The sequence below is a fragment of the Phyllobates terribilis genome, unplaced genomic scaffold, assembly GCF_046119375.1.
Source record: "Phyllobates terribilis strain yellow unplaced genomic scaffold, ASM4611937v1 Scaffold_5__5_contigs__length_657084704, whole genome shotgun sequence".
NCBI classification, from domain to species: domain Eukaryota; kingdom Metazoa; phylum Chordata; class Amphibia; order Anura; family Dendrobatidae; genus Phyllobates; species Phyllobates terribilis.
In genome coordinates, this window is record NW_027362765.1 from 467,214,729 (window position 1) to 467,241,174 (window position 26,446).

Below are 26,446 nucleotides of genomic sequence, written 5' to 3' on the forward strand. Positions count from 1 at the left end.
AAAAAAAATCATATAAAAAATAATACTATTAATTTACTAGCTCTTCCCCTTACCAATATAATTTATCCATATTCCAGAATTTTTTTCTTCTTTTCATCTCATTATAAGATGCCACTTTTTATATGTCGTAGTTAGAGATTATTTTTCTATACACTAAGTGGACAATTATTAGGCAATTTATATTTTTGATCATTGCTTTTAATATTAAACAACTACAGTGATGTCGGTGAATGCAAAAGGTTAATAAAAGTAAAACCTGAATATTTCAGAAAGTAAAAGTGCGGTTTTGTCTTTCTTTGGAGAACAATGTGTGCAGAATTATTGGGCAACTAAATTAAAAAATATATATGTCCCATCTCAATTACAGTGTACTTATTTTCATCTGTTAAAATAGAATAAGAACCAAACAGCTCAAAATGTACAAAATATATATCAGATGTTCAAAAATAATATCAGTGACCAATATATTAATATAGTCACCTTACATCCTTGGAGTCTGTCAGTTTTTAATCTGTTGATGATTAACTTCATAGGCGACACCAACCAGAGTTTTCTAGACACTAGTGATGAGCGAGCATGCTCGCTACTGCTCGGAGGTGCTGCTGCGTCATAGAGAGATTTGCTTGTGTATTAGGTAGTGTAGGGAGAAAAACCGTACATTACGCATATCCATCTTAACAAACAGTCATTTTGAGGACTAACTAATCCATCTGCAGAGATATCAGGCAGGCAGTGTATATAGGCAGGCAGGCAGGGTATATAGCAAACTGCAGTGCATATAGCACAAGAGGCTCCATTCCAATTCTGCCTTCTGCTGCTGTTAGATATTTCTATACAAAGGCCCAGGTCTCAGGGGCCAGGAATGCTTTTTTTGGATCTTAATCCTCATTATTTGCTTAAAAAGCAATCCAGAGAACACCATTTTTCTGTGCCATTTCCTTGTTGAGCCTGCAGAATACAGCCAGGTCCTTTCCATATTACAGCGCTAAAAATCCAGCTATTTAAAACTGTGGTTTTGTCCGTCAAACGGATCACATATACGTTGTCAGAAAATATTGCCATTTCTGGCCTCCATTAAAAATTTCTTTCAGTGTGTCAGTGAAGCAATTCACACCAGTTTGCTGTTCAAACTACTTACCTACAGGCCAGGTATTTAAAACTATGTTTTCTCCGTCACATGGATCACATATAAGTTCGCTCCAAACTCAGTCATTTGTAGTGAGCGTGGAAGATACTGTCCTCCATTTAAAATGGGCAAGGCACGTGCAAGGGACGGGGTACTGGACGTGATGGTGATGGTGCATGCAGAGGCCGAGGACAAGGCCGTGGGCAAGCTGAAATTGTGCCACAACAAACACCCACATCTTCTCGCCTGACCTTCCTGTCCCAATTTCTAGGGGACCACAGCACACCACTATTGAACCCAGAGTAGTGTCAAAAGGTTGTTGGTTGGATAGCGGATAATGCTTCCAGTCACTTAGCCACCACCACCACCCTGCCTTCCACATGGTCAATTCTCAGTAGCCGTGAGTCTGGACCGCATATTCCTCAACCTGATCCTCCTTCCTCCCACCTTGCCTAGTGCCCGGAGACAACTGATCCCACACTTGGACACTCTGAAGAGCTGTTTACTTTTACATTTATAGATTTGGGCCTCTCGCCCGGTCCACCTGAAGCGGGGCAAGAGGAGATCGCGTGTAGCGATGCCCAAATATTTGAGCAGCCACGGTCACACAAAGGAGACGGTGGGAAAGTGTCACAAGAGGTGGACGATGATGAGACACAATTGCCAGAAAGTCAGGAGGAGGACCAGGGTGCGGAAGTGGAAGACGAGGTGGTGGATGATATAGTAACTGACCCCAACCTGGCAGGATGACATGCAGAGCGAGGACAGCAGCACACAGGGGAAGCGAGGCAGAGCACCGCAAAAGGCAGGAAGAAGCAGTGTGTTGGCCGCAGACAGAAGGCAGGCAACCGTTCCCTGTAACACCAATACGAAGGAAGTTGCCAGTACAACTGTTAGGTCTTCCCGAGTCTGGTTGTTTTTTAAAGGCTCTGCCGATAACCCCAAAAGGCCATTTGCACCACCTGCCAGGCCAGCATCAGCAAGGGTGGCAAAACGACCAGCCTGACCACCACCAGCATGATCAGGCACATGGCAGCAAAGCACCTGACTTTGTGGGCCGAACCCCAGAGTCCAGGAACAGTGTCTGCAGGTGACACCATTGCTTCTTCCACTCTTGTGCATGCAAGCCAATCCCCTGTCCATGGTGCATGCGAAGATGCCTCCTGCCCTGCACCATTCGTTGAGCACTCTCAAGTAGCAGGCTCAGTAAGCACGTCCATGTCCTTGTCCCAGCAGCGTGCGTTCAGTTGTCCATACCCCAGTCCTTGGAACGCAAGCGTAAATATGCAGCCAATGCCCCACAGGCCACACTACTAAATTTTCACATTTCATGACTGCTTGCGCTCGAAATGTTGCCTTTTAGGGTCGTGGAGACGGAAGCGTTCTCCAACCTGATGGCGGCTGTCCATCGGTACTCGGTCCCCAGCTGCCACTATTTCTCCTGGTGTGCCGTCCCCGCATTACACAAGCATGTGTCCCAAAACATTAGCTGTGCCCTCAAATACGCAGTTACTGGGAAAGTCCACCTAACCACGGACTCGTGGACAAGTGCTTGAGGGCAGGGACGGTACATCTCGCTGACGGCACACCGGGTTAACATAGTGGAAGACGGGACCCAGTTGGACCTTGGGATTAGAGATGAGCGGTGTTCGAATTGAACTGTTCGCCAATCTCAAATTCGAGCTGTTTTGGGCGGTGTTCGAGCCGTTCGACGAACCCGAAAGATTTGAAAAAAATCCAGCTGTTCGACGTTATGTTCGATAACTGTTCGTGCACCAAAATCGTAACTGGATTTTTTCACAGTAATGCTGATAATCAATGTTAATACACAGTTTGAGTGTACAGCAGGGCTGGGGTAGGGGCATGGGATGGATCTCTGCAGAAATAATGAAGATCTCCATTTTTTTTTCTCTTTCCAGCATTTACAGTGGGGAGGTGCAGTCTGTCAGCCTATCAGCAGCGCTCACACGGAGCGAAGTGCTTTTTTTCACACAAGCAAGGGCATGTGTCATTGGCTGTGTATGTCACATGTCCTTGCCCTATAAGACACAGCCATTTTCCCCGTCGCCACCATTTTCTCACTGCTGCAGCTGAGTGTTAGCCCGCACTGCTGCTGCTGTGTGCGCGCTATACAGTATAACTGTAAGAATTGCAAGCAAATTTTATCTAAAATAGACAGATAGCTTGGAAGTAGGGACTAGTTCTAATTGCAGCCCTATTGAGGGCTAGGTTACAGCATTTCCTATGACTTTTAGCAGGCAGGTCTGTGCTCTTAAATAGACAGATAGGTTGGGAGTAGTGACTAGTTGTAATTGCAGCCCTTTTGAGGGCTAGGTTACATCAGTTCCTATCACTTTTTCCCAGGCAGGTCAGTTTTAATGCTGTGCAAGTGTTTTTCACAGCATTTGGCTAAATCTAGCTAAGCAAATCCTTTAGGGCCTCTTGCAGTGTGTGTTAGTCAGTGGAGTAGCCTATCTGTGTTGTAAGCTACACCACCTGTGTATGTAACACACATTTTTTACTGCACGTAGCCAAGTAAAACCTTTTGGGCATATTAGCAGTGTGTGGTACTCATTCTATTAGGCCATCTATACTAAGCTCCACCAGCTTTCAAATTACTATTAATTTTTAGCTGCATCTTGCCTGTAAAATAATTTTGGGCATAGTAGCAGTGTGTGGTACTCATTCTATCAGGCCATCTATACTGAGCTCCACCAGCTTTCAAATTACTAATAATTTTTAGCTGCATCTTGCCTGTAAAATAATTTTGGGCATAGTAGCAGTGCGTGGTACTCATTGAATTAGGCCATCTATACTAAGCTACACCATCTTTCAAATTACTAAAAATTTTTAGCTGCATCTTGCCTGGAAAATAATTTTGGGCCTGTAGCAGTATGTGGTACTCATTCTATTAGGCCATCTATACTAAGCTCCACCAGCTTTCAAATTACTAATAATTTTTAGCTGCATCTTGCCTGTAAAATATTTTTGGTCATAGTAGTAGTGTGTGGTACTCATTGTATTAGGCCATCTATACCAAGCTCCACCAGCTTTGAAATTAATAATAATTTTTAGCTGCATCTTGCCTGTAAAATAATTTAGGGCATATTAGCAGTGTGTGGTACTCATTCTATTAGGCCATCTATACTAAGCTCCACCAGCTTTCAAATTACTAATAATTTTTAGCTGCATCTTGCCTGTAAAATAATTTTGGGCATAGTAGCAGTGTGTGGTACTCATTGTATTAGGCCATCTATACCAAGCTCCACCACCTTTGAAATTAATAATACTTTTTAGCTGCATCTAGCCTGGAAAATAATTTTGGGCATAGTATCAGTGTGTGGTACTCACTGTATTAGGCCATCTATACCAAGCTCCACCACCATTGAAATTAATAATAATTTTTAGCTGCATCTAGCCTGGAAAATAATTTTGGGCATAGTAGCAGTATGTGGTACTCATTGTATTAGGCCATCTATACCAAGATCCAGCAGCTTTGAAATTAATAATAATTTTTACCTGCATCTAGCCCGGAAAATAATTTTGGGCATAGCAGCAGTGTGTGGTACTCATTGTATTAGGCCATCTATACCAAGCTCCACCAGCTTCGAAATTATTAATAATTTTTAGCTGCATCTAGCCCGGAAAATAATTTTGGGCATAGTAGAAGTGTGTGGTACTCATTGCATTAGGCCATCTATACAAAGCTCCACCAGCTTTGAAATTAATAATAATTTTTAGCTGCATCCAGCTCGGAAAATAATTTTGGGCATAGTAGCAGTGTGTGGTACTCATTGTATTAGGCCATCTCTACCAAGCTCCACCAGCTTTGAAATTAATAATAATTTTTAGCTGCATCTAGCCCGGAAAATAATTTTTCTTCCCAATAGTGGTAGCAATAGAAATATGGGGCGCGCGCCTGGCTAACAAAAATATACGCTTCATAACAAAAAACACCAGCCTAGCGCACTGCATTAATAAGATGGCATCATCGTCTCTCCCCATGCTAGGCCTACTACGCCAGCTAGCATTCCTGTGCCTAAAACACAATGTATGGGTCCGCGTTAGCCACGATGCTGAGGGGTCTAACCCTGCTGCTAACGCTTTATCACAATTCAATTGGCAGATTTTCACAGAGCTCCTCCCCAACGCCCACCCATCGGGCAATAGTTACCCACCCTCCCTATGGGATCTAGTGGCGAATAGTTGATGCCATTAATCAGAGCGTCAGTTGCCCCGTTGACGTGGCAAGCATACGGTAAGGCATGGGAAGAGTGGACACGACTACTAGCAGGCAGACGGATTGACCAATCTGAACAAGCCAGATTACAAGTCACCATAGAATTTCTCCACCAGCTAATGATGAGGGGCATATCAGGGGCGTGAGCGCAGCGGTGTCTGACCGGAGTAGCATTTCACTTCCAACTACTGAATTGGGGAGATGTGACAAAGAGATTCATCATCAGACAATCCATAAAAGGGTGGAAAAGGGGTCAGCCAAGTCAGGAGTGTAGACGTCCCGTCCCGTGTCACTAAAACTGATTTCTCACATCATATCCCTAACACCTTTAACATGACACTCACAATTTGAAGCAAAACTACTGTCTACTGCATTTGTGATCGCCTTCTTTGGGGCTCTATGCATAAGCGAATTAGTCCCTCAATCCAAAATTACCACCAGTGGAAGCTTATTACAGCAGGATGTAGTCATAGCCAATAATGCGATACATCTACGTATACGCAAATCGAAAACGGTTCCAGCGGACAGGGGCACTTGGGTACTTCTACAACCCACAAACGGTACACTGAATCGGGTAACAATAGTAAAAACATATATAACCATCAGATCACAAAGTAATTTCTTCCTATCACACATTGATGGAACGCCATTATCAAGATACCAGTTCCAAGCTATATTTAATAAATGCCTAACATCGGCAGGGAACCACCCGAAAGATTATGGGACACACTCATTCCGCATAGGCGCGGCCACGGAAGCAGCAAGAGCAGGACTGTCAGAAATGGAAGTTCAGAGGACAGGGACATGGCGATACACATGTTTGGCGAGGTACATAAGACCGGACTTGTTATCCTAACGTGGTTTGTTTCTTCTACAGGTGATGCTAAGCCAACAGTGTGGGTGATAGGCCACTCGTATTTATATTGGGCAGAAAAAAGGGCGAAAGTCTGCCCAGGTGGGAGGAAACTGGAATTTCATAACACATATTTCAACTGGAGAGGTATTAGAGGCCAGCAATGGCCACAGGTACTAATGGAGGTAATCAAGGTAGGGAGAGAGGCAAGAGGTCCGGTCATCTTAGTCATACAGGCCGGGGGAAACGACCTAGGTCATCACAAGAGCGCATAATTAATGGCAATAATGAAACTAGACACTGAGCGCTTCAGAGAATTTTTCTCAAAACTAACTATAGTATGGTCAGACATTGTGCCGATAGCGGTATGGCAAGGTGCGCAAAACATCACGGCCATCGAATGGACAAGGCGGGTAATAAATATTTGGATGGCAAAATTTAGAAGAGACAGAGGTGGTGTAGTGATACGACACCGACAACTGGAAGGAGATAAAGCAGGCCTCATAAGGCCCGATGGTGTTCACTTAATGGATATTGTACTGGACATATTCCTGTCAGGACTCCAGGACGGAGTGGAACAAGCGTTAAGAGTGATGGATGGGGGTCAGAGTCCTGCATACGAGTACGCAGGATCCTCCGTGGCCTGGAAATAGAAAGGACATGTTGGAGAGTTACACTTGTTGACCAACTTGCCCATGTGGAGGCACAGGGCATGCTGCAACCATCTGAATTATTTTAGAAATAAAATGCCTTTCTAATGGAATGAGTAAAAAGAGTTAATAAAGCTGTGACCGATCCTCACCCATCCAGTTGTAAGAGTTACATTATTGTATTGTCAAGGAAAGGGGAGCGGTAGGTGGGCTGAGCGTCTGGGTTTGGTTGGGGGTCCCCACAGTCTCCCTAGGCTAGATGCAGTTAAAAATTCTTATTAGATACACAGGCGGTGTAGCTTGCTTCAGAGCTGGGCTACTACGCTGACTAGCAGACACTGAAGCTTTGGAGCAGACATCTGAGTAAACAGCTCTTCAGACTCAACCATCTATGTTACCCCAAGCCATGGTGTATGTAGTTTCTTACGGTTAAAAGAGGGGGGGTGCGACCCAACCCACCTGGAATTGACGATGCCAACGTCACGTAAAACACAGCAAGGGGACTCCAAAAAGAGTCTCCAAATCCTCAAGCTTTTAGTCTCCCCAGGATGACACAGGGGTAGAAAAGTCCTTGCGGATCCATGGTTTGTTCATCTTTATGAACGTGAGTCTGTCTACATTCTGTCTACATTCTCAGTGGACAGCCCGATGCGCTTATCTGTCAGCACACCACCAGCAGCGCTGAACACACGTTCAGAGAGAACGCTGGCTGCAGGGAATGACAAGATCTCCGAGGCGTGAGTGGCGAGCTCCGGACATGTTTCCAGATTAGGCGTTGACTATGTGTCAGACTTCTTGTCTCCTGTGGCCTTGCAAAGGATGGTCTAAAAAAGTGGTGAAACGATTCCACTAAATTGCTGTTACCAGCAGATACTGTGTTACTGTTACAGTGATGAAGACTTGACTGTCCCATGGTTTGCAAGTTAGAACTGTGAGATTCACTACGTGCACCACTGATGTTTTGTGGAAAAGCACATGTAAGATACTGCAACAGCCTCTGCTGATACTCCTGCATGCGTGAATCCCTTTCTATGGCAGGAATTATTTCGGCAAATTTAGTTTTGTACCGGGGATCTAAGAGTGTGGCAACCCAGTAGTCGGGATTACTTCGAATTCTGACAATCTGAGTGTCATGTTGAAGGTAGTGCAGCAAGAAGGCACTCATGTGTCTTGCGCATCCAGGAGGACCAAGTACTTGTTGTGTTGGTAGCGAGGTAAGAATCATGCTTCCTTCCTCTGCCCTCTCCCCCCAACCTCACACAACAGAGATGTGATCAAGGTCTCCCTCATCTGATGAGTCTTCCATGCCCATCGCCAGTTCGTCCTCCACTTCTTCCTCGGCTCCTGCACCTTCCTCAACAGTTTGGCTGCTAACTTGCGCCCTAGTTAATCCCTCTCCCCCACCCTCCCATGCCTGCCACCTTGGTGCTGCCGACCGTCTGGACTTTGGAGATGTTATCCCTTCCGCATACGACTCCTCCTCTACTTTCTCCACCTCCTCTTGTCCCACCACCTGACTCCGAATTCTGTTTAACGTGTGCTCCAGCATGTAAATCACCGGAATAGTCATGCTGATAATGGCATCGTCAGCACTAAACATCTTCATCGCCATTTCAAAACTGTGCAGAAGGGTGCATAGGTCCCTGATCTGAGACCACTCCTGCAGCGTGATTTGCCCCACCTCTGGATCTCGTTGGCCCAGGCTATATGTCAGAACGTATTGCACCAGGGCTTGTCGGTGCTGCCACAGTCGCTGAAACATGTGCAGAGTTGAATTCCACCGTGTCGCACATCGGATTTCAGCCGGTGAAGTGGCAGGCCCAACGACTTCTGTAGAGATGTAAGTCGTTGAGCTGCGAACGGCGGAAGTGAGCACACAGCGACCGTGCCCTCTGCAGAAAGCCATCTAGTCCGGGATAGTGGGCTAAAAATTGCTGGACCACCAGGTTCAACACATGAGCCATACAAGGCACGTGTGTGACATTGCCCCGGCGAAGGGCCGCACCCAGGTTTGCAGCATTGTCGCACACAGCCCTCCCTGGTTGCAGGTCCAGTGGAGACAACCATTCATGAAACTGGGTCTACAGAGCTGACCACAACTCCTCAGCTGTCTGACTCACATTTCCCAGACATTTCAAAGAAAACACCGCCTGATACCATTGAGCCCTGCTGCCAGCATAGTAAGGAGGTGTGCAAGATTCCTTCTGCGCAGTTAGAAAGTGGGTGGCATTACCAGATAGGCTTTGGGTGCAGGTGGAGGACCGAGGGGAGGCTGAGGAGGCAGAAGCAGTGGAGGAACTTCTAGATAAAGAGGATTGACGCACAACTCGTGGGAACGGCAAGACTTGGACAGCAGCCCCTTGTCCTGCTGTCACCATAGTTACCCAGTGCCCCGTCAGCGACATGTAACGCCCCTGTCCATGCCTACTCGTCCAAGTGTCTGTGGTGAAATGCGCCCTGTCACACACAGAGTTTTTCAAAGAAGCGGTGATGTTGTGTGCGACATGCTGGTGTAGCGCAGGCACACCTTTCTTTGAGAAGTAGTGCCGACTGGGCATCTGGTACTGGGGTACTGCGACGGACATAAGGTCTCGAAAATCCTCTGTGTCCACCAGGCGGAAAGGCAGCATTTCTGTAGCCAACAGCTTGCAGATGGTGAAATTCAACCTCTTAGCTTTGTCATGGCTAGGAGGAAATGGTCTTTTACTTGTCCACATCTGAGGGACCGAGGGCTGGCTGTTGTGCTTAGACGGGGTTGAGTAGGGTGTCCCCAGCAAACTGCCGGTCTGTGAGGAAGATGCAGGCAGAAAAGTTAGGTTGCCTTGATCCAAAGGTGGTGCTCTTGATGTCGGAGAGTGCTCAACAAAAGCTCGTGTTTCCACTTCCAAATGAAATGATGACCTGCCAATCACACTGGCTGTTGCGGGTAAAGAGTTGGCAGATCTGCGTCCAAAAACATGTGACTGCTGACCCCCCAGTCACAGAGGATGAAGAGGCCGCGGATGCACAAGATGGGGCAGACGGTGGTTGGCCCGGCCCGCTAGGCCGCATTGTAGCACAGTGAGCTTCCCACTGCAACTTATGCTTCATATCCATTTGACTTTTCATGCATGAAGTACTCAAACTATGGATTTTTTGGCCTCTACTTAGCTTTTGGTGACAAATATTACAGATAACACGAGTTGGGTCATCCTTATCGATCTGAAAAAATGCCCAGGCATGTATTGGGTTCTGTTAGTGGCACAACTCACAACGGGGATACCACTACGTCTTGTAAGGAAAGTGTTCTGAATGGAACCGCCATTCTACCTAAAGATATTTATTTTTTTTAATTTTCTTGTCACGACGTCTGGGTGTTGGTAGGCTGATTTTAGATTTTTTCTCCAGCCTTTCTTAATTTTAGAAGGGCATGACATGCCTATATCTGTGTCTCCCCCTCCTTTTACTCCTCCACCTCTTTTCTTTTCGCATGACTATATGTACTTGTCACTTTTCCTTGTGTTAGTTGTGTCTTCTGAGCAGTTTGTCAGCTTTTGGACACATTTGAAGTGTTTTCTATGTGTTTTCTATGTGTTTCTATGTGTTTTTGTTTGCCTGCCATTGGTTTTAACAGTGTTCGAAGGTGTTCGACGAACAGTTCGACGAACAGTTCGGCGAACATACAGGGGTGGCTCAACACTACTTTGGATGGAACACATACTCCCGACGCCAAGGATTGCGGGCCGTAGGTCAATCAGGGTTGCCCCCACGGTCTACAGCTCCTGCACCTCATCCTTCTTAGCCTCCTCCTCTTCAGCCTCCATCCCCGAAATGACCACATCAGTTGCAAGCTGGAAGCACTGCAGCACTGCCTCGGCCAAGCGGCAATAGGCTATGCTGAAGCTAATATGCTTAGATGACAAACCGCACAATGCTGAAGAGTTGTGGACAGCTCTGAAAGAGCAGGCAGATCTGTGGCTCACTCCACTGAACCTACAGCCAGGCATGGTTGTGTGTGACAGTGGCCGGAACCTGGTGGCGGTTCTGAGGCGAGATGAGCTGACACATGTACCATGCCTGGCCCATGTGCTTAACCTCATGGTTCAGCGGTTTCTCAAATCCTACCCGGAGCAGCTGGATCTGCTTGTTAAAGTACGCCGCCTGTGTGCCCATTTTAGAAAGTCAGCTACAGCTTCCGCCGCCCTTGCCGTGTTTCTGCAGCGTTTGCAGCTTCCGGCTCACAGACTGGTGTGTGATGTCCCCACGCATTGGAACTCTACACTGCAGTTGTTGGGAAGGATTTTTGAGCAGAAGAGGGCAGTTGTTGAGTACCAGCATCAACAAGGCCGTCGGTATTCAGTTCAGACTCCACACATAAGACCTCTGGAGTGGACCTGGATGTCAGACATATGTACCATCCTCCAAAACTTTGAGGACCCCACCAAGATGGTGAGCGGCGATGACGCCATAATTAGTGTCACCTTCCCGCTTCTCTGTCTTCTGAAATGCTCTCTGCTCACAATCAAAGAGGATGCATTGCAGGTGGAGCACAATGAGATGGAGCAAGGAACCATACAGGTTTATTACACACAGCCAAGCCTCATCTCATCCCAACGTGGATTGGGTGAAAATGAGGAAGAGGAGGAGGAGGAAGGACAGGAGCTAGTTTCATGCACTATAGACTGTTCTACCTGCACAGCTGTCATACCGTCTGTTCAGCGTGGATGGCCAGAGGACAGAGAGGAGGATGAGGAGGAGAGCATGGTCAGTCATCCTCTTTGTGAGGACACGGAAGTCTTGCCTGTTAGTAGTCTGACACACATGGCTGAGTTTATGTTATGCTGCCTTTCCCATGACCCTTGCATTCTCAAAATTTTGGGTGACAGTCATTAATGGTTGGTGACACTTCTAGACCCACACTACAAGGAGAACTTTATATCTCTTATTCCTGAGGTGGACAGGCCTGCAAAAATGGGGCTGTACCAGAAGGCCTGTGTTGCGGCACTATTTAAAAAATTCCCATCTGAAAACGCTGGCAGCAGAGGGCACACTTCGTTGGACAACCAAGGAGTACAAGCGAGAGAGACGCAACTTCAATCCAGCAGAGGCAGGGGAACACTGTCAAAGTTCTGGGAGAGTTTTCTCAGACCCTCCCATCGCAGAGGGCCAGAGGCGCGGGGTACTCTCACAAGGAGTTCAAAGTTTGGGAAGATGCTGAGGGAGTACCTTGCCGAACGTACCAACGTCCTCTGTGATTCCGCTGTGCCTTATAATTATTGGGTATCCAAGCTGGATATGTGGAATGAATTGGGTCTCTATGCCTTGGAGGTCCTGGTCTGCCCTGCCGCGAGCGTTTTATCAGAGCCGGTTTTTAGTGCCGCTGGTGGAATTATAACAGATAAACGCATCCGCCTGTCAACTGAAAATGCTGACAGGCTGACTCTTATAAAAATGAACAAGTGCTAGATTGGGCCAGACTTGTCAACACCACCGAATGATAGCAGCGTAACATAAACTCAAATCCAGTGTCTTTTCTTGGGAGGTGTATTCCCATGCACCTTTTCACACCTACACATGGGTATACACTTCCTGATTTTGACTATTTGCTCTTGTCCTCCTCCTTCTCCTCATCTTCCACCATCATATCACCAGGGTGACCGTGGTCCGTGATGCAACACCCACAGAATTTTTTTGAAGGAGTGTTTATGATGCCCGTAAAAAAAATGTTTTATACAGTATGTACATGTATACCCCCCAGGGGAGAATGTTTGTCAGCCCATAAACTTAGTGCATGGGCATTACAAGTATAGGAGGCCCGCTCCTTTCTCATGGGAACATTTTTTATGAGGTCCTCCTCCACGTCTCTTCCAAGGGGCATTGAAGTACCTCCAAATTTTTGGCAGCCCTTGCATTCACTGAATAGGCCAACACTATGGGAGACTCTCTCCTTTCTAATGGGAATTTGTCATTACTGTGGCCCTGCTCTATGTGTCTTTAATTTCTTAGTGGGGTTTTTCCTAAATATGGCCAGCCGTTAGACTCACTGCTTAACCTATAACTGTATATGTGGCGCCCTGCTGCGCTTGGTGCCACAGAACCTAGAAGGGTGCATGATTGGATTTCTCCACAAGAGGCTCTCACTACATCCAAACACCTCCACCTTCCACCTCATACCAGCAGAGGGAGCCCTGATAGGGATATATAAAGGGAAGGTGGAGCCAGGCAGCTCAGTCAGTAGTTAGAATCTAGCTAGAGTTGAGAGTTAGTGCTCAGACAGTGAGCAGCATACAGGCTGCTGTGTGAGGCAAGCTAGGCCTCCAGCAGCTCTGAAGCCAGACAGAGAGCGTGCCGACGCTCAGAGAGCGGTGAAGAATCAGTACGCCAGCTGCCTTGTAGTGAAGGCCCCGAGCGTGTCCGACGGCGAGGAGAGAAGGAGTGATAACGGGGGCAGAGGAGCATACCAGGCTCACCCCAGCATTTTACCGGACAGCGGGTCGAAGCCTACAGGGACCCTTCACACCCAGTATGGTTAACCGGAATCCCAGGAGAACTACAAGTCCCTGGCAGACCTGAAGCTAGACTCACAGGACCAGGTACCACGGAGGCCCCGATGCCCAGGGAGAGTGGTTACCAACCGGAGGTCCTACTTCAGTGCAACAGGTTAAGAAAAAGCAAGACACATAAGCTAGGCACAGTTGCAGGCTGGCCAGGAGCTTACACAGAGACAGACACAGAACAGGCCTTACACCCGCTCACTGGGGAGAAGTCCAAAAGTGCGTTCTTCACCTAGAGTACCCTGGACCATTTCTACCAGCTGTACCAGTAAAGGTAACGAAGCAAAACCCCCTGTCTCTGTCCGTTACTCCAGCTGCGCCATTGTTCCCTACCTGCACCACAACGCCCAGCGCACCCACTTCCATTCATACTACGCTGCCCTGAGGCCTGCTCCACCTGTGGGGAGCCGTCCCATCAAAGCTGCCCCTAACATCAGCCTCAGTGGACTGCCGCAGCGCTGGGAACCTCTTACCAGAATCCACAGGTGGCGTCACAAACTTTTATTTTTCATCTTTATTATGTCCTCCCTGGGCCAGCCACCATGAAATATATATATACTGCCCCAGACAATAAGGCCCCACCAGGGGCGCGACAGCTCGTTTTTGGCGTCACAAACAGGATACGTGACCAGCCCGTTGCCACCGTGTACTGTCCGCCTTAAGAAACTGTAAAACTCACAGTGGTGAAGCTTTCCCCGCCATTTTCCGGAGTTTCCTGCCACTGGCTGCCATTTTACGGACGCTGTGCGGGAAGGAGAGGGGTGTAACCGCTGGAAGCGCGCGAAGTCGAGGACACGCCCTGCCCCTGACGTCGAATCAGGAAGCGTCAGGTCCTGGAAGGAGCCGGAGGATGCCCTGACGTCATAAGTGAGCGACGCAAGGTCCTGAAAGGAGTCCGTCGCCCGCGGAGCTGTGGCCTACCTCAAAGAAAAATTCAGAAGGTAGGCTTCGGTTCACTAGGGGGGCGCAACGATGTCGGAAGTCCAGCAGAACGCTGAAGTACCGGTCAACGGCCCCGATGCCCCACTTGCGCTCGGCGCTGAGCAGGCTGAAGCGGCCGCTCCACCAGCAGGGCCTGTAACCCCTGTCATACCTATGGCCCTGCCGTATATCCCGGGGGCGAAGTGGTTACACCAGTATAGCGGCAAACCGGACACACTGTCCGGGTTCAAGAGGAAGATATGCGGCATACTGGACATGTACTCTATGACAGGCGAGCAGAGAGCCGCTGTAGTGTTAGGACAATTGACTGGTGCCGCTGAGCGAGAAGTTGAAAACTGGCCAGCCGCAGACCAAGAATCAGTGTCCACCATCTTTAAAAGACTGCAAGCAGCGTTTGAAAACCGCACTGAGACAGATCTCCGGATGAGGTTTTACCATTGTGTCCAAAAGCCTGAGGATAGTGTCCGGGACTATGCCTGGCGCTTACAGGAGGCCCTGCGGTCCCTGAAACAGGTTAGTCCAGCCAGCATCCATGATGAAAATAAAATGCTGACGGAACAGTTCATCCGGGGATTAAAGTTCCAAGAAGAGAGCAGAACTGTACGGTGGTGGGCCTTAGACCATCCAGATGCCACCTTTGACACCCTTAAGGACATGGATATAAAGGGCCTGCAGCCCCTGGAAACCACAGACACTGCTATCCAGCATTACCAGGGTGGGGCCACCCCAGTGCCTGCAGCCCCCACCGCTCCTTCACTAACGGCCGAAACAAGGATGCAAACAGTGCCCCCTATCGAGCTGGACAGCCTACGCTCTGAAGTGCGCCAGATAAGTAAATCGCTGGCCACTGTCCTGTGCACCCTGCAGCTGCGGACGGAGCCTGAGCCGGAAGGAAGGATCCTGCTAGCCGACAGCCCTGAGAATGTCCCCTGGATGAGGAGTAGAAGAAGGACAATGCCACCCCGGAGGAGGACAACACCACCCCGTGGGAGGACCAACGACCAACGCCGCCCTCTGGAAGACTTCATCTGCTACCGCTGCCATAAAACAGGCCACAGCACAAAGAGGTGTCCTTTAAACGAGAAAACTCTGGGGCCAAGGGCCGACACCCAGGAGTAGACCAACCAGGCCCATCAAACTGGTACCGTCGGTTTGTGGGAGGAAGACCTTTCCTGTCCATTGTGCTGGACGGCATCGCGACCCCGGTCCTGCTGGACACAGGATCTCAGGTAACCATCATGCCTGATGAACTCTACAAAAGGTTCTTGTCCATAGACGAACTGAGCCTGCCAGCTCCAAACCTTTCCGTGTATGCCTCCAATGGCCTTCCCTTTAACCTAGTCGGGGTTAAGGATGTGGCAGTAAAGGTGGGAAGTGTGGAACTGAAGGACCCGGGACTAATTGTAGTAGAGACTAATCCTGATTATATTGACTTGTATATGGTACTTTGCACAAACATTGTTAGTAACTGTTTGGGAGAAGTGTTGCTCTTGCTCCAACAGATGGCTGACACTGCCAGACCAGGGCAGAGGAGGGTGCTCCTGAAAGAGATCCGAGCCCTTATGTACCAGCAACAGGTAAAACTATCAGGTGGCGAAATTGGTAATGTGCGGGTGACAGACCCGGTACCCATTGTGATTCCCCCAATGAGTGAAATCCTGATTTGGTGTAGAGCAGCAATAGGTCTTAAAGGATGGAGCTACCAGGCGGTAGTAGAACCCCTTAGCTCAGAACATAGACCTACACTCTTGACTGCCAGAGGGGTAGTGGATGTACGCAATGGGAGAGTGCCCGTATGCCTCCTAAACTATGAGGAGGACGAGGTTAGATTACCACGCTACACCACTGTTGCTCAACTGTACACAGTAGATAACAATTGCATACACACGGCGGAGTCCTTAACCTCACCAGATGAAGTGGAGGATAATGACCCGGCAACCCAGGTGGAGGATTGGTGTCAACAGCTCCATGTTGGGACAGACACCACTCCTGTCCATCAGAAACAGGGTGTACACCGGGTGGTTCAGGAATACGAGCAGGTATTCAGTAAGCACCCACTTGACTTTGGGAGGATTAAGGGGGTTCAACACCATATCCCCACAGGTGATCATCCACCCATCAAAGAAGGTTACAGGCCTATACCACCAGCACACTACCAGAAGGCAAAGGAGATGTTGCACGACATGAAGAAGGCAGGGGTAGTAAGGGATAGTTGTAGACTCTGGGCAGCTGCCCTAGTACTAGTCAGGAAAAAGGACGGAAGCATGAGAATGGGTGTAGATTACAGACAAGTAAATCACATTATACATAAGAATGCATACACTTTACCACGTATAGAGGAATCCCTGGCTGTCTTAAAGTCCGCAAATTACTTTTCCACCCTTGACCTCACTAGTGGGTACTGGCAAGTAGCTGTTGCTGAGGAGGATCAGGAGAAGACGCCCTTTACCACCCCGATGGGACTCTGCGAGTTCAATAGTATGCCGTTTGGACCCTGCAACGCCCCCGGAACATTCCAGAGATTGATGGAGTGCTGCCTGGACACCGCAACTTCGAGACTGTACTACTATACCTGGATGACGTGATAGTGTACTCTAAAACATACGAGGACCACTTGAAGCACCTGGCAGAGGTATTTGAATCACTGTCCCAGTATGGGATGAAGCTGAAACCCTCCAAGTGCCACCTGCTCAAGAGGAAGGTACAGTACCTGGGGCACATCGTCAGTCCAGAAGGAGTAGCACCGGAGAAGGTCACTGCTATCCAGAAATGGCCGGAGCCGAAGAGCCTCAAGGAGGTACGTCAGTTCTTGGGACTAGTTGAGTATTACCGGAGGTTTGTGAAGGACTACACTAAGAAAGCGGTGCCTCTGCAAGACCTCCTGGTAGGACAGTCCCCCAGAAGCAGAAATCCCCCGTTCCAGTGGGGTAAGGAGCAGGCTGAATCCTTTAAGGTGATGAAGGAGATTCTGACCGGCGAAGAGATCCTAGCCTACCCTGACTACAGCCAACCGTTCCTGCTGTACACAGATGCCAGCAATGAGGGATTAGGAGCTGTGTTAAGTCAGGTGCAGAATGGCTGAGAAAAGGTGATCGCCTATGAAAGCAGGAAGCTCCGCCCGACTGAGAGGAACCTGGAAAACTATAGCAGCTTCAAGTTGGAGTTCCTGGCCCTGGTCTGGGCCATCACCGAGCGGTTCAAACACTATCTAGCCTCCAGTAAGTTCACTGCCTACACAGGCAATAACCCATTGACTCCTCTAGAAACAGCCAAGCTAGGAGCCATGGAACAGCGATGGATGGCTCGGCTTTCAAGCTATCAGTTCACTATTAAGTACCGGGCGGGCCGCAAGAACTCCAACGCCGATGCCCTGTCCAGGATGCCTCACCAGTCGGACACTGAAGAGGAAGTGGATGACTTGGAAGAGATTGAGCTACCTGCCTTTCACCGTAATGGAATGGTCCACGAGCAACGAGCCTCCAGGAGGCATTGCGGTAAGACGCTAAACCCTTTGCCTCACAACAGCTTGAAAGAGACACAGGATAGCGACCCGGTTATCAGCCATATCAAGGAACTGATAACCCAGGAAGCTTCCTCCCTGGAGAATTAAGCGTCTCTACAAGCCAAGCAACTGTGAAGTGAGAGGAGCCGGCTGTTCATCTATAGAGAGAAGCTATGCCGAAGGTAGGTCAACCCAAGGACCCATGAGATGGTGTTGCAGATCGTAGTGCCCAGGACGGACAACCAGATGGTGTTGGAGGCCTACCACGATCAGGCGGGGCACTTTGGCTGGAAGAAGCTGGGAATGTGGAGCTCCATAGAGAGATGATGCCGAGACTGTGGACCCTGTAGCCTCAGAAGAAAAGACTACAGCAGCCAGAAGGCACCTCTGCAATCCATCAAGACAACTCGACCTCTGGAGATCGTGGCCCTGGATCATGTCAAGCTGTCACCCAGCAGGTCAGGATATTCCTATGCCCTGACCATGGTGGATCACTACTCCCGGTTCCTGATAGTCGCACTCGTCAAGGACCTGACGGCAGAAACTGCGGCGAAGACGTTTCAGGCGTACTTCTGCAGGCCCCATGGATACCCGGAGCAGATGCTGACAGATCAAGGCTCAGCCTTTGAGGCCGAACTGTTCAAGGAGTTCTGCCATCTGTATGGGTATAAAAAGATCAGGACTACACCGTACCACCCTCAAACCAACGGACTTTGCGAAAAGATGAATAACATCATCATCGACCTGCTGAAGACTCTACCACTAGAGGAGAGAAATCTTTGGCCAGACCTACTACCTGACCTGGTAGATCTATACAACCACATACCTGTGAGTTCCCCCAATTGTACTCCAGCATATCTCATGCGAGCCAGACCCGGGACGTTGCCCATGGACCAGGAGCTTGGTGTAGTAGAACCCGAAGCAGATATGTCCACTGAGGACTGGGACATGACCAGACAGGAGTAGTACAGAAGAGTACAGGCCTGTGTCAAAGACAGTCTCACTTGGGTGAGGGACAAGCAGGAAGCCCACTTCAATAACAGTGCACCCGCAGAACCCTTCACACCAGGAGAAGTGATGTTAAAGAGAAAGGGAAGGAACTATAAACTTGATGACCAGTGGGAGAGAGAACCCTACACTGTGTTACAGTCAAGATTCGATAATAGGAAGAGTTGCCTAATTAGTAGAGACGGAGGAAGAATGACTGCAACAGTATTCAGGGACCACCTGAAGTTGTGTCCAGGTCTGCTAAAACCCCAGGAGGAAGTGCCTCTCACCATACCGGAGGAGCCTAAAGAAGCAGTAATACACACTGAACTAGGAGATTTCCCAGCAGATTGGCCCCAACTAGGAGGAGCAGTAATCACACCTGTAATCACCTTCTATCCACAGCTAAAAGAACCTGTAGGTGCCCCAGAAGAGCCTGCTCATGAAGAATTCCAGGAAGAAGAATCCCCGGCTGGAGCAGAGCAAGAAGGCCCAGCTAATGGTACACTTTCCAAATAAAATTCCTGAGAAGGAAATTGTGGAAGGCTTCTCTACTGGTACTGGGGGCAGTGCTAATACCATGGCGTTGTACCATAGTTTACTGGAAATATTCCAGGCTGGTAGGAGGCAAGCAGATTCCCACAGAAAAGTACCAGCAGTAATGTTCAGGGACCCGCGCTTGTAGAAGGCGGAGACAACACCGGGAGAAATAGTGGCGGCTGGGGACCGAGTATGGACACGAGGCATGAGGTTGTGAAAAGCTTCCGCCTTCACGAGCCTAAAAGGCCACATTTCAAGTGAAAGCAGCTTTAGAGGACTTCCTGGGAGAAATCACAGCTGGAGTAGATATGGTTTCCCAAGTCCTTTCACCAAGCTAAAGAATATGCCTATGGTGAAATACAACTCAGCAAAAGAAGCTGTGGACTGGCTCCATACCGTCCCTGGCCACATTCACTTGACCACGTGTTTGTGGGTAGGCGGTCCTTCCCAGTAAGTGCACTGGGAAGGGCACGGGTAATGTTGTGGGACCCATGCTTGTGGAAGGCGGAGACGATACCGGGAGAAATAGTGGTTGCTGGGGACCGAGTATTGACGCCCGGACGCCGCCGGCATGAGGCTGTGAAAAGCTTCCGCCTCTATGAGCCTAAAAGGCTCCATTTCAAGTCCAAGCAGCTGCCCAGAAATCTGGCAGTTTAGTATTGCAGCCTGTGGGTGGGTGGCTGACTGCATACTTGCGCTTGCTTTCCAAGTAACAGAAAAATAAGCAGATAGTGGCCTCTATCATTATCATGGCCTCACCTCGGCACTAAGAACTCTCCTGAAGGAGAAGCCAGGGCTCACCGGAGGAGTCTCCGGTTTTCAGGTGGGTCCGTCCAACCCTGCCGAGAAGCAGCCCTGGCTAAGAAAAATGTGGGGGAAGATTCCGGGACACTCTATGGCTGTTTTTTTTAATGTGGATTGGACTTGCTTGAGCATGTTATTTCTTAAACTGGATTGCAGATCAGGCCATGGCCCAACTCTGTAGTCCTGAAATTAAATGCGCAAAGAAAGCTGTTTGTGTGTCAAAGCACCACCGAGAAGTGCTAGTTGATGTTAGATGGGCTGCCATTCCTTCTGCAAAAGCTGCTTCAGAGGACTTCCTGGGAGAAATGACACCCAGAGTAGATACGGTTTCCTTTTATGTCAGTCTTTTCACCGAGCTAAAGAATATGGCTGTGGTGAAATACAACTCAGCAAAAAAAGCTGTGGACTGGCTCCGTACCGTCCCTGGCCACATTCACCTGTCCACGTGTTTGTGGTTAGGCGGTCCTTCCAAGTAAGTGCACTGAGGAGGGCACGGGTAATGTTGTGGGACCCGTGCTTGTGGAAGGCGGAGACGACACCGGGAGAAACAGTGGTGGTTGGGGACCGAGTAAGGACACCCGGCCGCCACTGGCATGTGGTTATGAAAAGTTTCCGCCTCCACGAGCCTAAAAGGCCACATTTCCTGTGCAAACAGCTGTCAAAAATTTGGCAGTATAGTATTGCAGCCTGTGGGTTGGTGGGTGGCTGGCTGCATACCAAGGAATGGTGTAGGGACAACTGAACTCTGCACTGGAACAAGGACGTGGACGGTGATTGTTGCAAGTCTGCAACGACAGGTGCATGGCGGGAGGCATCTACGCATGCGCCAAGGAACACTTATGATGGGCACACTTTTAGGCAGTGACCTGGGTGTCAGAGATGCTTCCATAGGTCTTCCCCATGCTGTTCCCATGTCTTTTCAGCACTGTATGCATGTGTCTGATGATGTGTCACACACCACATGGCCAGATAAGGTAGTAAAATGTTAAAATGACAATTCCTGGTGAATGCATTTGTCTTGGTTGAAAGCAATGCAAAAGTGCAAAAACGCATCAAAAATGCTACGTGTGAACATAGCCCAAGGTGTGGAGGAGTATTTTTGGTTACTTATTTTGCCTTATATACAAGTCATTACCCTGGAAAGGATGTTCCTTAACATATTTCTCAGGAAAATCCATTTTGGTTTCGTTTTTGTATGTTTATGAGTCAGTAAAAGTGGCACAATACTCTGACATTGTTGTTGACAGCAGTGATCTGGGAGTCAGAGATGCTTCCAGGGGTCTTCCCCATGCTGTTCCCATGTTACTTGAGCTCTGTTCCCATCGATTTGGGCAATTTTTAGGCCCTCTGCAGACCGCCGGGGGGAGCCGCCTCAAAAATGCTTGAGATTCCCATAGACTTACATTGGGCTCGTTGCTCGGGTCGAGCACCCGAGTATTCCAATGTGCTCGACCCGAGCAAGTTCTCAATAGGGTTTAGGTCAGGTAAAGAAGGGGCCATATAATTATTCTGTAAGGCCTTTAGTTGAACCAAGCAGTGGAGACTGATGCTGCGATGGAGCATTGTCCAACAGAAGAATCATGATTTTCTTGAAAGATGCAGAATTTTTCCTGTACCTCAGCTTGAAGACAGTGTCTTCTAAAGACTGGCAGTAGAATTGGGAGTTTATTTTGAGTTAATTTTCTGCTCTAAAAAGGCCAACTAGCACATCTTTAATAATTCAAGATCAGAGCAGTGCCCACCTCAATCTTGCTGGCATCCAAAGGGAGATCTGTACCCATTAAATATCCAGTCACAGGCCCATCCATCTGGTCCATGAAGAGTTACTTTCATCTCATCAGTCCATAAAACCTTTGAACAATCTGTCTTCAGATATTTCTTGGCCAAGTCTAGATGTTTCCATTTCTGTGTCTTGTTCAGTGGCGGTTGGGTTTCGGCCTCCTCACCTTGGTTATGTCTCTGAGCACCTTGTACTTCTGGTCCTCCAGGGAGGTTGCAGATCTGGAATATGACAGCACTGGAGGACAATTTCTTCTTTGTCCCTTCATGTTTGATTCTTCTCAAATATTTGGTAGTTAATGTGAGTCTTTTTTTCTCAACATGTTTTTTGTGTCCCTGTTGACTATTGGCAACAAAACTTTTGCTGGTTTTGTGATCGCACCTCAATATCTTAGCAATTTTAAGAGTGCTACATCCCTCTGTAAGACTTTTCAGTCAGTTAAATCTCTTTTTAGGCCCATTTTGTCTGAGGAAAACAAGCTGCCTAATAATTCTGCACACCTTGATAATCGTATCCTTAGTCCGCACCCCCCTCATTACAGAAATACACATCACCCTGAGCCATAGTTTTTTTTATTATGATGCAGGGTAAACCTGTATTTATTACCTTTGGGTGTTTCTTCTAAATATGCAATATACAAATGTTCCTATCCGAGAGTGGCTTCGTGATCCTGCCTTGCAAATGGAGGCAAAGTTGTTGCTTCAAGAGATGTAAATTTTGAATTAATAGTTCACATTTATCGAGACTCCAGAGATTAATTTTCTGTACATCAAAATGTTCATATGGTCACCTAAGCACCTTCAGCCCTGAATTGATTGAATGACCAAACACCATTGATCCTTTCCAACCATTGGATTTACTGGTGACATATGTTGGGAGCGGGCTCAGGATATGAACCTGCTCTGTACTCTGCAGGTGTCATCTGTGTTATACAGTCAGTGCCTGTGTGAACAGCAGCAACCAGAGCTAGCTTAGACTGCTGCTGATTTAACCATCTAAATGCCGCTGACACTCTCACACAGCTGTAGTAAAATATAACTTCTGTGGCGCAATCATCAGCAGATGATATAGGAGAGCATGTAGGAGGGACGCATATGTGGGTGTATTTAAATGGGTTGTCCAGTCAAAACTGATAAGTCTGTAATCACACAGAATGACTGCAGACTTATGAATTATGCAGGCACTGTGCGCTGCGGGGATTCGCCGGTTTCAGACTCGGCAACGGAGGGTATGTAGGAGTTATACATGCCCTCGACCAGTGGGTGCAGCTTCGCTCTCCATACACTTGTATAGAGCCAAGACCGCACCCCATCTAGTGACACGGATGGCCAATAAGCGGGTCCGAGTAGAGGGGGCAGCATTGCTCCTTACAAGTGTATGGAGAGCGACTCTGCGCCCACTGGCCAGGGGTATGCATATCTCATACATGCCGGTCTGAAGCCAGCCAACCTGGGGGATTCATAAGTCTGCAGTCACACAGAGTAACTGCAGACTTATCGGTTTTGACCAGACAACCCCTTAAAGTGAAAATTGCATGTGTTGTGGGAAGACGGCTGTTATAATTACTTTTTGGAGGCTCTTGTGACAATTCTGAGTAAGAGGCTGCTTGTAACCACCATGGGGTGGGTGGAGGTGGCTTTGGCTGCTTTGTTGGTGGGAATGGAAATTGCATCTAGTGACTAAGACCATTTTGTTATAGTGCTGCTGAGATTACCTATGAGTAACTAACTTTTTGAGGCGTGGGATATACTACTGTGATATGAGGATATCTGAAATTCCTCAGTGTGCACTATCAAGCACTGCAAAAAAGAAAAAGGAAAAAATATAAGACCCGGACACCTTTAGTGTTAAATTAATACACAGGTGCACAAATACGCTACATGGCCAATATACACACATATACTGTATATTTCTTCCATACTGCACTGTTGGTTTGGTATGAGTCGGACATATTTCTGTGTATAAATACATGAACCATGAGACTGCTGTCTTTGTTGCAACTCTAACGTGATCTATATATACTAGTGTCTATCAATTATTTTTACAGATGGTTTTTGTGGATGTCCTGCTATGTGGGATGTGGTCTTCTTTCTCTGGCTGTTTTACATCTGCCACTATTGGTCATTTCTCTCACCTTAGCCACTTATAGTGTACCGTATATATATTTCTATTTTGTGGATAATAAATATATATTTTTATTAATAGCTCTATCTCTGGCAGTTTTTTCGAGATCAGTGCCATTTACAAATATTGTTTATATATTGGCTACAATTCTCTCTCCTTCGGTATTATATTCTGATAAGAGATAACTGTAATCGGTCTAAATGAGCCGGGAGAAGAGCTGAGTCGAGTCGGGACGCAGGACAGTCCCGCTGAATACGGGGCGGTAGGGAGCTATGGCTCCTGTCAGTCAGCTTTCCCAGACTCTGTAATATGAAACCCAACTAAGCAGGTAATGTGAGGGGACGTGTCATTACTAGTGTTGAGCGATACCTTCTGATATCGGGAAATATCGGATCGGATCGGACCGATGCCCAAAAATTATCGGATTCCGATACCGGAAACCAATGCAAGTCAATGGGACACAAATATCGGAATGAAAATAAACCCTTTCTTTCCTTGTAGGTTAATTCTACATGAAGGAAAACAACTAAGAATAATGTAGAATGTATTGGGGGAGGTGGAGGAGACATTAAAGGCATAGAGGTTTATCCCAATCAAATGGAATAGCAGGAATTAATATATTTTTTAAGATGTTCGGAGTTACAAAGATATTGAATATGTTAAACTTTTTTACATTTTGTCAGATATTTACGTTTCACTACTTCCATGCTCTTCACCTTCTTTTTTACTTCTCCCACACTTTCTCCTTCATCATCCTCAGCAGCAGCATCTTTTTCATCAACTTCTTCTTCACCTTATTCATCTTCTTCTTCTTCACCTTCTTCCTATTATTCTTTTTTTTTACATTCTTCATATTCTTCTTATTCAACTATTATTCTTCTTAATATTCTACTTCTTCATCTTCTTCATATTCTTCTTCATCATATTCTTATTTGTGACAGGCATTCCTGTAGTTATTATCTATAAAAGTTTGAAGATTACACCTTCCGTTCTGCCTGTCACAAAAGATTTACTACAGGATTTGTCCGCGTTCAGTTTGGACTGCAGCAGCAGGTATTTTCCAGGGGCACCACGAGGAGGAACGGACTCACCCCCATACACTGCTTAGTCTTCTTTTGCTTATAATTTAGATAATATCTTTTGCTCTGATTTTTAGTCTTATGCTTAATGTTCTTCTGCTTTTTGTTCTGCAGCTTCTTTTTCTTCTGCTTCTTGGTCTTCTGTCTCTTGTTCTTCTGTATCTTGGTGGTTGTCTACTTGCTCTTTGTCCTCTTGGTCATCTTCTTCAGGGTCATCTTCTTGGTCTTCTTTGGGGTGGTCTTCAGGGTCGTCGTTTTCAGGGTCCTCGTCTTCTTCGGGGTGGTCTTCAGGGTCGTCTTCGGGGTCGTCGTCTTCTTCGGGGTGGTGTTCAGGGTCATCGTCTTCAGGGTCGTCGTCTTCGGGGTCCTCGTCTTTTTCGGGGTGGTCTTCAAAGTCCTCGTCTTCAGGGTCATCGTCTTCTTCGGGGTGATGTTCGGGGTCGTCGTCTTCAGGGTCCTCATCTTCGGGGTCCTCGTCTTCTTCGGGGTGGTCTTCAGGGTCGTCGTCTTCAGGGACGTCGTCTTCGGGGTCCTCGTCTTCTTCGGGCTGGTCTTCAGGGTTGTCTTCAGGGTCGTCGTCTTCGGGGTCCTCGTCTTCTTCGGGGTGGTCTTCAGGGTCGTCATCTTCAGGGTCGTCTTCTTCAGGGTCATCGTCTTCGGGGTCGTCGTCTTCTTCTGTGTGGTCTTCAGGGTCGTCGTCTTCAGGGTCGTCGTCTTCGGGGTCCTCGTCTTCTTCGGGGTGGTCTTCGGGGTCGTCGTCTTCAGGGTCCTCATCTTCGGGGTCCTCGTCTTCTTCGGGGTGGTCTTCAGTAGTGTTGAGCCACCCCCGTAGTGTTCGAGTTCGGTTCGTCGAACACCCGTGTGTTCGCCGAACTGTTCGTCGAACTGTTCGTCGAACACCTTCGAACACCGTTAAAACCAATGGCAGGCAAACAAAAACACATAGAAACACATAGAAAACACCTTAAAAAGGTGTCCAAAAGCTGACAAACTGCTCAGAAGACACAACTAACACATGGAAAAGTGACAAGTACATATAGTCATGCGAAAAGAAAAGAGGTGGAGGAGTAAAAGGAGGGGGAGACACAGATATAGGCATGTCATGCCCTTCTAAAATCCAAAAAGTGAGAAGCCGACACGTTCAGTCCGCTCCTGCCCGTGCCACCTCCGTGTCGCCGGGTTTGTGCCAGAGCCGCGGTGAACCCTGACGGCCAGCCCCCCTCTCCCAATACTGGTGCCTGTCCGCTGGTGGGTCGAGCGAGCCCCCCTGTGGTGGAGGCAGCTCT